At 34.0% G+C, this 17,799-nt stretch overlaps 1 protein-coding gene across 1 annotated transcript in view; it reads left to right on the top strand.

The window, feature by feature from the left end:
• The first annotated feature begins 2,711 nt into the window (after positions 1-2,711).
• Positions 2,712-17,799, top strand: part of LOC149795138 (G protein-coupled receptor 83-like) — an 88,273-nt gene continuing 73,185 nt past the window's right edge. Inside the window, exon 1 of the mRNA XM_089964848.1 lies at positions 2,712-3,092. The gene's annotated coding sequence lies outside the window, so the exon portion shown is untranslated. The remainder of the gene's footprint in view (positions 3,093-17,799) is intronic.

Here is a 17,799-nt window from a genome sequence, read left to right on the forward strand (position 1 = left end):
AAGTTTGAATAAAGTAGATTTACTCTTGATCCAATCATCTAAACAAGTAAATTCGTCCACATGCTTTAAAAATTAAAGTACTGAATCGTGTCTTACATCTGGAGTATGTAACAGTATTGATTAGTTCGGATGTTTCCAGTTTGATTTCCTGTTAAATAAATTTTTAAGTTGTGCTAGAGGCACAAGACGTGAATAATCTGTGGAATCGAGCCACTGCAGTTCAAACTGATTTCGGCATATAATTTGTGCCAGGTTCAAAACCAATTGCGATCATAACAAACTTTAGTGGTAGCTCCTTGTTGCCGATGTTTGCTTGTTTAGTCATTTATCTGTTTTTCATTTTCGTTTTTTTTTTATTTTCAACTACCATTTTAAGAAATAATGATCGTATTACGATCAGTATTGTTTAAATAAAATGAAAGGTTTCAAAGTCTTTACATTTGGTCAAACACTGTTACGTGGTTGTATCACATTCATTCTTACACACAAGTTCCAATGGTTTCATTAATTGAATACACGTTGGAAGTTCGTAAGAAAACAAAAATATTATGAAACAATTTTGTTACCAATCTCGCTGATTAAAACTCCTACTGACTGACAGGCGCTTTACCGACCAAAAGATGGTCTCAGGGCTGGCTTGGACAAAAATTGTTCGATGTCCATATTGTTGATTATTAGATTGAATTAATATTGAATTAATACCATTATAATCCGCAAGCGGTACATATTTGATTGGAAATGGATTGAATGAGTGCTCATACACAAGTACAATTACAGAAATAAAAGTGTGCCTTTACTATAAAACCTGATGCATATAACCAAATATATTCATGAATTAAGTTTGTAAGAGTTAGTTAAATACTAATATTCTTATAAATCGTAAGTTTGCAACTTAAAGATGAATCAGTGTTGTATCAAATGCGTAGATTCATTTGTAAAGTTTCAAAGCTGATTTGCGCTCTAATTCACATAAACATGTGATGAGAATGGATGTCATAGTTTTTTGTGTGAAAGATAATTGCATGTTTTCTGATTAGTTAGTGTAAACTTCGTCGCCTTGTTTATTATTTCAATTCATTCTGGAATGAATATGTATCTGTATTATGACTTAGTAATCTCAATAAGAGAATTATTTGTGGAATACGGCATTCCTAGAATAATTATCAGTCTTGGAAGTTATTTATTTATATTGAGGGGAATCATTGATTTTAATTATCATTAGTTCGAAATACAGTGCTGTAACATTTAAAGATATTCGGATATTTTACAGAATTACGGTGAATTCATTTAAAAACATTTTTGGATTATATCAATGTGATTTTTCTGTACTGTTGATACACCAGGACACTGCAGTACATTACCACAGGAACTCATCCGGATTACTCGCTTCTTTTTGGAATTGATACACCGCTTATGCCTGTTACGATCTCAGTTGCGGTAATGTAAGTAATTGTTACTTGCTCACTTTGTATTTTGGGGACAAAAATTATTTTTTCAATTTTACAAAACGTTTAGAGTTTTACTTTGTTACTTATTTAAGACCACTGAAACTGTTCCTTAAGTTTATTAGATCCAATTCTGTATGTTCTATTTATTCCACACCAACGTTCTTTTTTCGAAAACAGGACATATGAATGATAGGTGGAATTAGTCACATAATAGATATTCATCTCCATGAATGTTTTTTTTTTCATCTTCTGTTTAATATAGCTTTAATACGTGGAGCGAAATTCAGTTGTTCTAAATGTAATGAGATGTACATTATTCAATTGAGTGTATGAAGTATGAACGAAATCCTCCTTTAATCGCTTTGAAGCTAACTTAAATATAATTGATTATACGTGAATTTCGGTTTGTTCCTTCAACTTATAAACAAGAACTGTCTTCTTAAAGTACACATTTGGTGATAAATGTAAACATCGGCCAAGGTGCAGAATTAAGGTTAGTAATGATATATTTCAAATGGCGTTTCTCACTTTCACAAATGTGAAATCTGTGAAATAATTGGTGAGTCACAAGGTTAATAGAACATGATTTGTTATTGGTGACCAATAGAACATGATTGGTTACCGGTGACCATATGATTGTGGGGATTTGATTTTAAACAGATTGAAAGTGTTGCTGAACAAAGTTTTAATCTACGCTTTTGCCTATATTCTTGCATAGTCTGTCTTGTATCATAAAACAACCTACTATTATCCTTTAATAACCGACATCATGCTAAATAACCCTTACGCATTAATAACTGATAGAGTGCTTTAAGAAAACCTCATTAACCTTTAATAACCGACATCATGTTAAAGGAAATGTAAGTACAAGGGATATTAGATCTTTCAGACTTGCAGAGATTGAAACCTTGTGTTTAATCGACAAAATTGCTGACTAAACAATGTCAATAATTCAAATTTAAGTAATTTTTCAGGTATATGTAATGTGCAGCCCACATTATCTGCGTCTTTTTAAGATTGTTTACAGACGGTATATAAATTTGCTCTCAATCCTCTTTCTGATAGTACCGATGTATTAAGGATAATGTTTACTACTAATTATCACTGATCGAGGCAATACTGTAAGAAATGTGTATATCCTCTGATAAAACACTTAGCACCAATGTGCCCATCTGACACAGCGGTATCGTCTTCTGATAGTGGCGCTATGCTAGCTTGCATTTTCATCCCACATTCCAGGGAGCAGGCCTCTTGGCTTATCAAACCTTTTGCTTCGCTGATCTTGTTTATACCGCCAGATACCGTATGGATTTACGCATCGCGAGAACGGAAATTAAACTCGTGCGCTTTTTATTCTAGCGTAGATCTAATGTTCTGAGTAGAGCTTCTTTAGTAAGTGGATTCTGACTTGACTTAACTTTTACGACACAATTCACTTGGACATCTCGATATCAAAAAGAGGTTGGATCTAGACTGGAACTTTGTTTTGTGACATCATAATTTGTCACTCAAATCACAGCAGACTGTGTCTGCGTCTGGCAGAGGTATCGGTGTAAAACCAAAGACCATATACAAGCTTTGTTGTGTGCAGTTTCGAGTTGACGGGGTGTTTACAATCCATTTTCTAAATCAAAGATACACAAGGTAAGAATTGTTTGCATCTTTCTAATGACAATACTTAACTGATTAAATCTATCCATGAACACTAGCAAATGAAAAGCTGCGCACAATTACTAAATACTAATAAATTTATTAATACAAAATCTCGTAACTGTATAAACCAACTTAATTCCAATTTACCGAATATATGTAGGCGATATGATCCAATTTCTTAGAGATCCTGAATCATTTTTTGCTACGGTTATATTTTCGAGTAATCAGTCTTCTTTGAAAATAAAATTATTTCAACTCAGAGAATTTTAGAGGGATGGCAGCACCAAATTATGACATCGTATAAGCAAAAGCGCGATTTGACAGAAGATTCAAAATAATAGACAATACTTACTGTAAACACATTTGCTACAAACGTAAGATGATATATATATATATATATATATATATATATATATATATATATATATATATATATATATATATATATATATATATATTCGAAAAGTTATTTAGAAACGTTTTGATATAAGCAAAGTGATAAATGCTATTTCTTAACCAGTTTTAATTAGGCGATACATTTGTTTATCAGCCAGTGTTCCATCAACATGTTTGCATATATATATATATATATATATATATATATATATATATATATATATATATATATATATATATATATATATATAATTTTAATGTAAGAAATGTTTGCAATATACCATTTTTTTAAAACTTATTTGGGATGCACGTACAATATGCTAGAATATTATCGTTTATCCCCGAGAAAATAAGTCTTTTGACTATGAGAATTTTGACCTGTGGAATTTTAAAATACAAAAGCTCTATTGAAAATAACCTTAGAGGAAACTAAAGTATTCTTATGTTTGTGTTTGCTCAATGAAGATTGGTTAGCTGCTATTATATAAGGAAAGATTTGACCCTACCTTTGCCTTGATAAAATCATTCACTGATCATGACAGATTCAATAAATTCTTTGCAAACAGAGAAACAAGAAAATACATCGTAGATTAATAAATGCGATGAAAATAATTTACATTGAAACACCTGAAGAACTAATATTTATTTTGTTTCAAAATCGTGAACAATTTAAGATCATGTTGTTTCTATTTTTGTATTAACTTTTTGCCTTCTTGATTCTGAGAAGCGTGTTTCCTGCTTAATATTTGTCTTAAAATTCATCAACTCCAGTTCCCAGTGAGAAATCCATCAACAAGAAAAAAAGCAGAAATGTTTCTACCAATAACATTTTGTTGAACAACGCCATAAACAGGCTCTAATATTTAGAAAAAATTAAAAATACCTTCAAAAAGAACCTCATTTATCATATACAATGAAACCTGTCATTGGAGGCTTCCATGTAAGGGACACCTTTAGAAATTGTCAATAAAAAACAAACTTGTACCCTTCTATTTAATGAAAAGTGTACCCCTATAACATTTAGAGCGAACGTGTTTTGTTTCACTGTCGGCATATTGAGAAATATGGGTAATCGTTTTATACGATAGAGAACATTCTTTTCTTTCAGTGACACGTATTTTGGGACTTTCTGAGATGAATTTATTGAAGATATTTTTGTAAAGTAGATCTCGATTTAATTAATGGCCAGTACCTTGTTCTGATGAGGAAGCAAAAGACACAAACCCGTGCATAGAAAGGTCTTCTAAAAGACTTCTTTATCAAAAAGACAATAATGTTTTTGTACCTTGTCTGTTCTTGATAGAACGTCTTCAGTCTCTTGAAAACGGAGAATGCGTCGTGCGTCAAAGTCCTACCCATGTTCAGAACTTTGCCCTTAGACATTTGCATAACGTGTAGAACAGATTCAGATAAAACTCGGGATTTTACGATTTCCAGACAAACAGTAATGACAGGTGGTACCCCTCAATTAAATCGTGACAAAATCCGCTAATACTGTATTTGAAACATATATCTATAATTAGGGGTGGTAGTCAACATATCATGGTAGGGACACACTCATAATCGGTGCCTTCTTTAACACCTTAAGTTATATTGGCCCGGAATGCAACCTTTAAGAGTGAACCGACTGTGTTACTTCCCATCCAGGTATCTCTTATCATGCGTCTGTAATCAACCCAATGTAATAAATAGCAACTGTGGCGTTGATAACATTATAGCCAATGATTCTCCATTTGGTTGTTAGGTTGGAGATGGTGCGTACATACTGACTGCATATATATATATATATATATATATATATATATATATATATATATATATATATATATATATATATATATATATATATATATTTTTTTTTTTTTTCTTACACTATTTGCTTAAATCAACTTTTGTTATGTTTAGCATTATCGATTACTTTAATCTTTGTCTTATGTTTTTCAATATAATTCTCTTGATGATTCCTTAATCACCACGGAAGACTATAGTTTAGAGATATAAAAAAACAAAACAGAGCACACACTGTATGGGCGGTGGGATAGTTTTTATATATAGTCACTTAACGATACACAAAAATTAGACCTTAAAAGTGATACCGCTCTCTAATCAAAATATTTTCTTCTTGTTCACATGGATTGACATTTTGCAATACTGAAATTCTGAAATTAAACGTGACACTTTCTGTACTCCTAATATGCAACGTATCACAATGTACGATCATTTGGATTATAAGGTAAATACTGAATGGACATGATTTATCTCATATCCTTAACCAAATTACGAATAAACCAACAAAGGTAAATGAGTCGACATCTGCTTTGATAGATCACTACCCAATCAGTCCACATCGGAAATCATCATACCATGCTTTGCTCCAACTAACCATTATCCGATCTGCATATTGCAAAATCAAACCATACAAAAATACTCATTGGAATGGTATATGTAGTTCTTTCAATCATTTTTTTTCCTTCATGAACAAATCATCGGTATTAGAGAACGCATCATTTTATGACTCGATCTATATGCCGTGTGAGAAGTTGGGTCTGACTGGTTTTTATGCATACTTAATAACTATGCTCAACTAAAATCCAAAGATTTTAAGCGACACAGACAATCGGAATAGTGCACCGTTGATATAAAAAAAGTTCATAAATAGTGTGACTTCTATCACCAAAACAAAGATTAGCACAACTATAAAACTTGGCGAAAACAGCACGTCTCTTATCTAGGAACGTAAGAAAAAAACATTAGTCATGTTAATTTCTCGTACAAAGGACACGAATACATTTTGAATCGAATAGTTTCTCAAGCCCCTTATGAAATTCCTGTAAATAATTTAAAAAAAACTGTACATAATAAATATGAAATTGCACACATGATGAATGAATCTTTCGTATCTATCAGCAATTACCTGAATGAATTAGTTATTTCGACCTCTCATGGCTTTTCCTCATCGGTGGATTTTGTAGCAGAACGAGTGTTTCTGATATTGAAGTTAGTAAACCAAGATTCTCTGTTTATGAAGTCAGTAAACCATGATTCTCTGTTTATGAAGTTAGTAAACCATGATTCTCTGTTCATGAAGTCAGTAAACCATGATTCTCTGTTCATGAAGTTAGTAAACCATGATTCTCTGTTCATGAAGTTAGTAAACCAAGATTCTCTGTTCATGAAGTCAGTAAACCAAGATTCTCTGTTAATGAAGTTAGTAACCTTCTCTTCAGTTTTGACACAATAAAAAGCTATGGACTAGTGCCAGAACTGTAACGCTTTCTGGAGATAATATAAAATATCTCATTCTCTTACTGATCTCTCCTATATGATTTTGTTTTACAAAGTGGTGTGTGCTCTAATGCCATTGAAGCAGGTCAACGTTTTTCATGTTGATAATGGAGGACCTAAGACTGGTAAACTAGACAAATTCCCCTCTGACCCAACATTTATAAAGTAATTGGGAAACACTTTTCTACTCACCAATTTTGAGGTCTCCATAAATATAATATTCTACATAAATCTCAATTGGGATACAGAACATATTTTGGGTTGTAGATTGGGGGTGAAACTTATTCTTCAAGAGATACTTCCGTATCTCATTTGACTTGACGCCAAAATTGACGCTGACCTACATCTTTTCTTTTCTATGATTGTAGGATAGAAAAGTATAAAGCCCCCACCACCGATAAAAAAAACATTTGGCAGGTAAGATGGGAGATGAGCAGACGAGAAAAAATCTCGAGTAAAGTATTCAAATTACTGGTGAAGCCAGACTTAATATTTTAAAATGTATATGATAAGATCAAGATATCATGGAAAGCATGAGCCACATCGTTAATGAAAGAGAGAAAGGAAGAACAGGAGAGACACTTTAATATACTCATTTTACCTGTTTGTGTGTGTGTGTGTGTGTGTGTGCGCGCGCGCGCGCCTTGACGCACGCGCATACATTCACACAGGGACCACATTCCCGCTTATGCAGTTTCACTTCAGATCCATTTATATTGCACGCCTGTTGGAATTGACAAGTTGCAGATACACGGGCATCGGTTTACGAGTACCTGTTTTGGGGTCTTTAAGATTATAGGTACGAGGAAAATGTCTGATTTATTGCTGTCAGTTTCAACAGATAGCTGCAATTTGGTGGCTGAGATAGCAACTGGGGCGCCTGGCTTAGTTGTTCTTTCTGGCGTTTTTTTTGGCGATGATTTGGTCTTTTGTGTTTTTTTTTGTTGCTGTTTTTTTTCCACAGATTAAAAACCTTATCTGTGGTAAGTTCCACAAAATAGACAATGTTAATGATAATTTTAACCACCACCTACAGTACCACTACCACCACCAGTAACAACAACAAAACAGGACAACCACGACAAAATAATAATAATAATAATAATAATAATAATAATAATAACAATAATTATAAATATAAATAATAATATTAATAATATTAATCATCATCATCATACCTAATAAAACTTATAGCTAATCATCATTGTCATCATCATCAACAGAAATATCAACAGCATCAACAACACTAACAACAAACCTAATTGGTGATTAAGAGGCAGGTCTAAAGAATGTATGACTAATTGGTAATCATTATGCTCCTTTTCATGAAATGAGGCTAGATGTCGAGTGTATTTTTGAATAATATTTTTATACTTATATTTCACTTTCCATCGATACGTTTATCATCAATTGTTATAGTGTTTATGACACTGTAGATCATCCTTTATCTGAAATCAGATAAGTTATTACCGACGTCTCCGCGTAGAAGGGTATACTTGTAGGCACATTGAGATACGTTTTAGGACAAATTTCCACGATTTGAAACCCTAGAGGACAAGTTAAGATACTTATCAGGAAGAAGGGTTGTAAAGATAGTGTAATTACATTCATACAAGTGCGTTTTATTTCAGTCATTATCAAAGCGATTAATGGATACAGTAAAACATTTACACCAATTAGTAGTAATCATTAAGGCATTCCTGGACCATGCACATTTTAGATTCCCAAGTGGCCGAGTGGTCTAAAGCGCTAGTATTTACTTATAACTGCCATCTAACCTCTGTCCGCTTGGGTTTGAGTCTCGGGTTCGACCAGGGTGTGTATATGAGTAGCTACCCGTTGTGGATCTGTTGTTTTTTTTTTCCCCGGGTTCTTCCTCCACCAGCTTTAGTTGTCGCCATGTATAATCTAACGTGCGCTTAAAACTGGCGTTAAAACCAATACATTAACAATCTTTCACACATTTTTCTTTAGGCATATATATATTATTACAATCCCAGCTATGTTTGTATTTAAGTTCGGAGTTTAGCGGAACATCAGCACAATCCTGTCTATATAAGATTATATGTGTCAGAAAGGTCTTCGAAAATGAAGATACACGCAGAAAAAGCAAAATCTTTATATTACAAAGTTAATATAAAATAAAGTATACTTTAAAAAGTAACATGGCTTTTAAAGTATTGGTATAAGCAACTTGATATACCAGTACTGTTGTTATATCAAATTGTGATCCGCCCAAAACGCATATATAAATATTGTTTCAACATTAAGTTATATTTCAACAGCAGCCTATCATTTTTATATTCTCTAAATCTGATGAATTTCCTTTAATAAAATAACGATAATCCGAGTCTTCTAAATTAATTAAAAATTGTGACGAATCTCATCGAACACCCACTGTTGCAGATTTATCTTGCTTACTGTTGCAACTCATTTAGAACTCGGTAAATGTAGCGTTTGCTTTCAATATTGTCTGTGTAGAGCGAAAACATAGCTTATCTCAGTTACAAATTGAAGACCTAGCCAAAGCCAACTGTACGGAGCAAAAACATCGCCTATGTCATTTAACAATTGAAGACATAGCCAAAACCAACTGTACGGAGCAAAAACATCGTCTGTGTCATTTGCAAATTGAAGACATAGCCAAAACCAACTGTACGGAGCAGAAACATCGTCTATGTCATTTGCAAATTGAAGACATAGCCAAAACCAACTGTACGGAGCAAAAACATCGTCTATGTCATTTGCAAATTGAAGACATAGCCAAAACCAACTGTACGGAGCAAAAACATCGTCTGTGTCATTTGCAAATTGAAGACATAGCCAAAACCAACTGTACGGAGCAAAAACATCGTCTATGTCATTTGCAAATTGAAGACATAGCCAAAACCAACTGTACGGAGCAAAAACATCGTCTATGTCATTTGCAAATTGAAGACATAGCCAAAACCAACTTACAGAGCAGTATAATATCGCGTATCTCATACACATTTTGAAGACATAATCAAAGCCATCTGTACGGAGCAAAAACGTTGCCTATGTCATTTACAAACTGAAGACACGGCCAAATCCATATCTTCAGAGCTAAAATAGAAAGAAGTAAATGTCAGAGTGTTCATCATGCATACAAATCAAATCAAGTGTAAATAAAAAATACAAACAACTTTTATATGCCGATATGCATTTTATTGTTTAACTGCTCCGAGAGTTAAAACTTAACAATCGCACTGCACTAATAATCAAGAACGTATTTTTATTTAATATCCTTCTCGAAAAAATAATTCGGGATAAATACAACAGCCTCTCGGGATAACTGTTTAGCAATATTTTTTAGTGACCCTGTAACCGAATCTTCGAAGCATCTACAGTGTAAAAACGTGTTTCTTCTTTTAACTCTTCAGTCTTACTGCAAGTTCGTGTACTAATTGCACCATGTATAGTTGCGTATTATTTCTGTTGTTCCTCAACCTGATCCTTGTAATCGGGATTTGTTACATCTCTAATCAGTTCGAAACGTTCGCATTTGCTGCATATGTTACCGTTATATTATGTTCCATATCCGTTAACTTTAAAGAAAGATAACTCTCGCCAACGGAAGTCGTAGATCTTTAATTAGAACTCATTTTTAACAATTTAACATGCACGCACGCGTGTATATATATATATATATATATATATATATATATATATATATATATATATATATACACGCGTGCGTATATATACACACACACAGAGGTAGAAATAGAAAGTGGGAGAGAGCGGGAGGGAGAGAAAGAGGGAGGGAGGGAGAGGGAGGGAGAGGGAGCGAGAGATAAAGAGAGAGGGAGAGAGACAGAAAGGGAGAGGGGAGAGGGAGACAGGGAGAAAGAGATGGAGAGGGAGATGAGAGAGGTAGAGGAGAAAGAGAATTTGTACTTCCTTTTAAAATATCTTCAATTTCGTTTAAATTTTCGAAGAATTTAACTAAAGTTATTTTCAGTGGCTGTAATAGCATATTCCCAATTACACTGTCGATAAGCTACACAACTTTCTGTAGACACGCTTTAGTATATTTACTCTGCTTTGAATCATTCCATATCGCATATTTCATATTTCTAAGTGCATTGCTCCAGCAGCCGATTTAAAACTCTGAAAATAGTCATCTGACTCAACTTCATTCAGTTTTCATTATACAGAAAAACAGAATAAATACATTGAAAGTTAATTCAATTCTATTTGATGATGAACATGAAGTATGTTAGTTACCACCAAAAGGCAACATGCAAATGATGCTTATATTGTCATTATAGCTCGCATTGCTCCCATGTGTTCTGTGTCAGATATGTATATTATCATTTTAGTAACCCATTGCTTGCACGTGGTTGTTGGTAGATATGTATAGGGTCATTATAGTAGTTATAGCTTGAATCTGTTCTGTGTCAGGTGTTTATTTTGTCATCACAGTACTTAATGTTTGCACGTAGTTTGTGTCAGGTGCTTATGTTGCCATCACAGAACTTATTGTTTGCGCGTGGATCGTGTCACGTGTTTATATTGTCATCATTATGTTCACAGCTAGCATGTGTTCTGTGTCAGATGTTTCTATTGTCATTATAGTGCCAATTGTTTGAACGTGTCATTCAAGAGCTCATTACACGTATGTAGTCTGAGCCAGATGTTTATATTGTCATTATAGTACCCATTACTTGCATGTGTTCTGTGTCAGATGTTTATATTGTTATTATAGTACCCATTACTTGCACGTGTTCTGTGTCAGATGTTTATATTGTCATTATAGTACCCATTACTTGCATGTGTTCTGTGTCAGATGTTTATATTGTCATTATAGTACCCATTACTTGCACGTGTTCTGTGTCAGATGTTTATATTGTCAATAAAGAAGCTTGCGTGTGTTCAGTGTCAGATTTGTAATTGGTCATTGTAACATTCATAGCTTGTGATTGTCATTATATGACTCATCTGTGCTTGTGTCTTGTATCAAATGTTTAGATTATCAATATAGTACTCATTTGTGCGTGTGCTCTGTCAGATGTTTATATTGTCACTATAGTACTCATTTGTGCTTGTGTCCTGTGTCAGCATTTTATATTGTTAACATGTACTTATTTGTGCACGTGTCCTGTGTCAGATGCTTCAATTATCATTAAATTATTCGTTGCTTGCGTGTGTTTTGTGTTAGACACTTTGGGGATTACACTCATAGGCCTGGCATGATACAATATCCTGACTGTCAAAATATTTTAATCAAGGTAAGTAAAATATATATTTCCGCGATGCAGGGCATCCCGTACGATACAAATGTGTACCGTGAAAGGTTGGTGCAAAGACTGGATTGTTTTGAGGTATTTTGTTGTTGTTTTGGACGAGACAAAGACAAAGCTAAAACTATATAATAAACCCGATATATTTGCCAGAGTTGTAGGTATATGTTTCATATTTTTCAAATTTGAACTGCATAGGAAAAAGAGAAATTATTTAACTATAAGAAAACAGTTGTGTCGTAAGTATTTATACAAAAATCATTTTCAGTTTGTGCAACTATTGTACATGCAACCGCAGCAAGTTTCCACAATAAACTGCAGGAACTCTTAATGCAAAGGGAAAACAATAATTTTAAGCTATGTTGGAAGCATAATGTCATGCATGTCTTTGGAACACCTCTATCTTAACTATTGTCACCAATTATGATTTTATAGTTTCATTAAGTCAACGTTCTGCTATATTTAAGTGTATTTCCACTTACTCTGATTCCGTAAAAACTAAACAGATCTGGTTAGGTCAGATTTTTTATGTTCCCTGCTGTATTATCGTCCTTTAGTTCAAATTCTGAATATTATTTTTTCCTTTCCTCTCTTTAACCTCCTTGTTATTCATGCAATGTTTTAAGACCGATTAGCTAATTGCGTTAACTGTTACTAGAGCCGAAGTTAATCTCTGCGCAATTGAGAAAATTCTTTACACATTTTCAGAGACAATATCGAATTTCTGTCCCAAAAGAAAGACAGTACTGCGCAAGTGCTCACACACAGTTTAACTTATGCATAAACGTATCTGGTCAACTATGCCTGATTTTTAATAGCAAATAAAGAAACAAAGTTTAAATAATGTCTTTGTTGTTAATCACTCTGAATTCCAAGCAAATGTAAATGGAACCCAATGTATAGGGAGGGGTTGAAAACAAAACGACGAGATAGCGACATTTCATATTTAGTCGCTTCTCGTTGCACCCTTAACGTGCTTTCACATATAATTGTCTTTATAAAATTCTGATAAATGAATTTTTTTCTTCTAAACAATCGAATGCCGTTGCTTCATATATATTATGCTATTTCATTACGTGGCCTTTTTTGTCGGTCTCAAAAGAGCACAACTTCAGACCTAAGGAAAACGGTGTCTTCCGTAAATTTTCATTGCCATGATCCGTAAAGATTCATTGCCATGTCCCGTTAATATTCATAGCCATGTTCTGTAAATGTTCATTGCCATGTTACGGAAATGTTCGTTGCCATATTCCATCAATCTTTATTGCCATATTCCGTAAATGTTCACTGCAGTTTTCCGTAAATATTCATTGCCACGTTCCGTAAATGTTCACTGCCGTAGTTTTAAAAGAATGTGCATGGCGAAACAATTTCTATCAAAACAGGACAAATTCAGCAACTCAATGAGCGTAGTCAACGCAACTCGAATAGTTCGCTCGGTCCCCGCCTAATACATCTTTTATATCGACGACGTCGGTGGACTCGAAATAAAATTTGAGATATCAGGGTCCTCACATTCCCAAGCTCGGCTGTATTCTGCACGGATGACATTCGTCTCGGGATACCCCACACAGCCTATTGGATTTCACAGTAATATTCATTGTCGTTCCTGCATCCTCTGTGAATTAAATCTCAAGGAATTTATACCGGAATTTACATGAATGCTTATTTGAAATGAAATTTATGGAAGGAGTAGAATAATTTCTACCAGTTGTGAACCTTGTTTTATTTGAGATCAGTACTATTGTAATATTATAGTTATCACATCACAACATATTGATTTTAATCGATTAAGCAGCAAAATAACGTAGTGAAATAACTTTCAAAAACACATTTGGATACCTCGGTCATTAAACCTTGACTTTATGTGACGTCATTTGTGACAACATGTGGTGTCACAATGTTTATCCAATGTAAACAAAAATTATTATTTGTTTATAATTCCAATTTTTATAAATTGACTGCGTTTTCTGCTCTTTGACTGGATGTAAACAGTCACGTCATATTGATCTGGATCTTTTTTTTTACACATCGATAAATTCTGCAGACTACTTTTGGTTCCCTGTTACACGATCATTTGAGGTGAAGTTTTATTTATATCAACGCCTTGCACCCTAACAATAATAACAACAAGCTCCCACCCACCCACTCCTGTGATTTCTGATAAAAAATGACAAGCCACAGCTTAAAATCTACCACTAGAAGTTAAAACAATGTAATTGCACAGACCTTCCTGCATTCCAACACTCGCCCCTTTTGCCGAAGAAGGCATATATCAGGTTTTAGAAGCTAATCTTCGGAAATTATTGCATTTCACCGCGACAACATGTTACAGCAGCGGTTATTAAAGGTCAGGGTCATATGTCAACCAAGGAGTGTCACTAAAAATGGACACGATTTTGCTCTTGAAAGTTCGAAATGCGTAGAAAGTAACAACGACGTTGCTATAGCAACACGTGCCACCCGCAAGAGTAATTTTCAAAAAAAGAAAAGAAGGAATATTCCTAGTTTAACCGCAACAACCAATTTTATGTATTACAATAATGATCAAAACAGTATATCAATGGCATGACCCACTATAACATTCTACCCCGTATCACTGTATAAAGAATCAATCAATGAATCCTGGCTAGCGAGATAGGGCTATGTATTCTCTCGCAGTTAAGAGGCTAATGAAAGAAAACTTCGAGGTACATAAAGGTGAATGTTTCATTGGTTACATCCGCTGATCTAATGTTAGAAAGGAAGTAAATTGGAATTATAAGGATTAAATGATCATGGTTGGGTATTTATCGATGTGTACTTTGTGAGTGATTAGGTAAACTTTACACTTCGATAAATACCCAACCATGATCATTTAATCCTATAATATAATTACACATCTTTACCAAGCCTTTGTTACTAGCATTTTGACTGGATAAATCATATCATATAATGCACAAAACTGAAGCTTATTAGTTCATTACACCAGAAAGGAACTACTTACGTGTTCATTCGACGTTCTTATATACTTTGTCAAAATTTGTAAAGTGTGGTTAAAATATGATAATGTTATTGTATTCCTTTACATTTGTTATTAATTGTAAAAATATTAAAAAGCATAAGAGTTGAATATTATATTTTACCACATGCTTGAAGTCACAAAGCTTGAAAATCGATTTTTATACGATACGTGAACAAATTCCAATTTGCTACGGCTGTTCATGCAGTTTGTAATCAATTTTCAAGCTTCATGACTTCAGAATTATGTAAAATATGAAATTCAATTCCTAAATTGAGCTAAAGAAACACATTAATCATGAGATAATTTTAATGATTGAAGCTCTGATGCAAATTGAACGTAATTGACTTAGAGATTACGATAATTCAAGATTTTTCGATATTTATTACACAATTTATCTTTGAACCTGCGACATTTTAAAGTCACTAACTTGTTTAAAAGTCGTTCCATATTTGTTTTTGGAGGTGGGTGAAGAATCGGTGAAAACTAGCGGCACCTTTGGAAATTTCCATTACTTAAAACTTCTCTCTCTTTACCTATCAGCTAATTTCTCAACATTAATTAAATATTTAATATTTTCCTCAAACTACAAAGTCATCGAGTAATGTAATCTGTCCCTCTTCTTCTCCTCCACTTTCCTATTTACATCATAAATGTACAACGTATTTGATTCAAAAACTTTAAACACTAGTAATTACTCCGAAGTCAACGATGTCCAACCAAAATAAAACCCGTGAAATGATTCAATCGTTATCCTATATCTGTTTATTGGAGACTTAAATACAGTCCTGCAATATCAGTGCTTCAAGCTTAATGAGGGTCATAAAAGACATAAAAATCAGAAAATCCACAATATGTAATTATTTTAATACATTAATTGGAAGAGCTTCACCATCAGTGTCCGATTGTGTTGAATAATTTTTATATTTTCCCTCTTCGGGTAGTAGAGATATTGTTATCATACAACTCCGCGTCGATCGCACGCTTGTTTCGAAACAGTTTGTGGGATTTACAAGTCTTTCCTTCCTTCTACTGTAGCGCTTAATCTAATGCAACTGCACTCCGCTGTAGGAATTATACCGTGACGGTTTTCTTTTACATATTGAATTCAATATGAAGCGTTCTAGTTCTACACACTGACTGGCAGACTCCTTGCACAACGTTCGATCTTGAATAATAATCGCGTGCGCCCAGTTGGCCATGAGCAACTAGTTCAAGATATAAGTATGGCGTACTACTTATGGAGGCAACGCACCCATCTGACGCTTTATACACAGAATATTAATTAATTACTGCTGTACGGAGGACTAAAAGGAGGGAAAGGCATAACCGGAGACGCGAAGCGGCAGCGGAAATGTTTTTGGAACGATATAGATGTACGATTGACCCAGTTTTAGCTAAATCCCACATAAATGGTCCTATCGTAGTGCTATTCGAACCTTTGGGGGTGGGGGGCGGTAGGTTGGTCATCTTGTTTAAGATACTGCCACGTATGCGTAGCTATACCCCTGATTTCCTTGTATCACGTAGTAGGCTGGTCTTCACAAATCCATATTTCTATATTAGTACTTGAATATGTATCATGTATGCATGTTTACATCAGAAGCTTCCGTTTGAAATGCCAATAATTCGATAGTGTTAGAGATCCCTGAACACCAGTCAGCTTAGAAATTATAAATCAATGAATGAAATGACTTAGTTTTGTGCATTTTTAAAAATATTTGTCATGCTTTTCATTTTCACACTTGTTTGTGGTTGGGTTTAAAAAAAAAAAAAAAAAAAACCGAGAGAATGCTAATTCTATCAATTTGTCCATCAGTCATAGGTTCAGAAACATCGTCGTATGACACGTTAGACACAGGCGAAAATACGCCACACTCGTTGGTATCTTTATACGAAGAGAGAGAGAGAGAGAGAGAGAGAGAGAGAGAGAGATGTGATATTGGGGGAGACTTATATTAAGGGAATTTATCCATTATCCTTCCCTACGTTTCTTTATTGGTTGATTAGTCTACTGTTTACCAACTCCCACAGTATAAGAGAAAGGTTAATGGAGGGTAAAGCGGCCTTCGGAAATTTTAATGTTAAATAATATGCTTTTAGACCCATACTAATAGGTATTATAAAAGAAGAAGAAGGAAATATAGGTACACGATGCATTAAATAGAGTTCAGTATGTGTATTCCTCCTTACAAATGAATTTACCGTACAAATCTTGACAGGCTATTGCAACTTTGTATCGATGGTTTTGTGGACACTGTTTTAAATCACATCGAGAGAGAGAGAGAGAGAGAGAGAGAGAGAGAGAGAGAGAGAGAATCCTGGCTATATAGTATGATAAAAGCCAGATAGACAGTGTGGTAAAGAAAAGGAACCTTCCCAAAATCCACAGGAAGACAAGAAGGCCCTTCAACCGAAATTATATACACCATCGGACAGCGATAATAAGCAAACCGGACCCTTGGAGAATCTTTCCTAATAGGCATACAAAGCAAAGCAAAGATTAAAGAAAAATAAATGTCATAATCTTCTAAATAAAGATAAGCATTTTTATATCTAAACCGCACTCTCTATTTTTTTTTAAATCTTCTCCTAGGGAGCATGATCGCAGAGTGCAAAACATTACAATCAGGTTGTCTTTATTAGTCACGTCTTAAAAAATTCAAGAGAGCGCATATTACTTGGCCGTCAATAACTAATATTTGAATTTTTTCCAACCAAGCATGACCATTTTAATTCCAAAGCAAATGTT

This window comes from Sinohyriopsis cumingii, chromosome 7, assembly GCF_028554795.1.
Source record: "Sinohyriopsis cumingii isolate HCF-2022 chromosome 7, ASM2855479v2, whole genome shotgun sequence".
Classification (NCBI taxonomy): Eukaryota; Metazoa; Mollusca; class Bivalvia; order Unionida; family Unionidae; genus Sinohyriopsis; species Sinohyriopsis cumingii.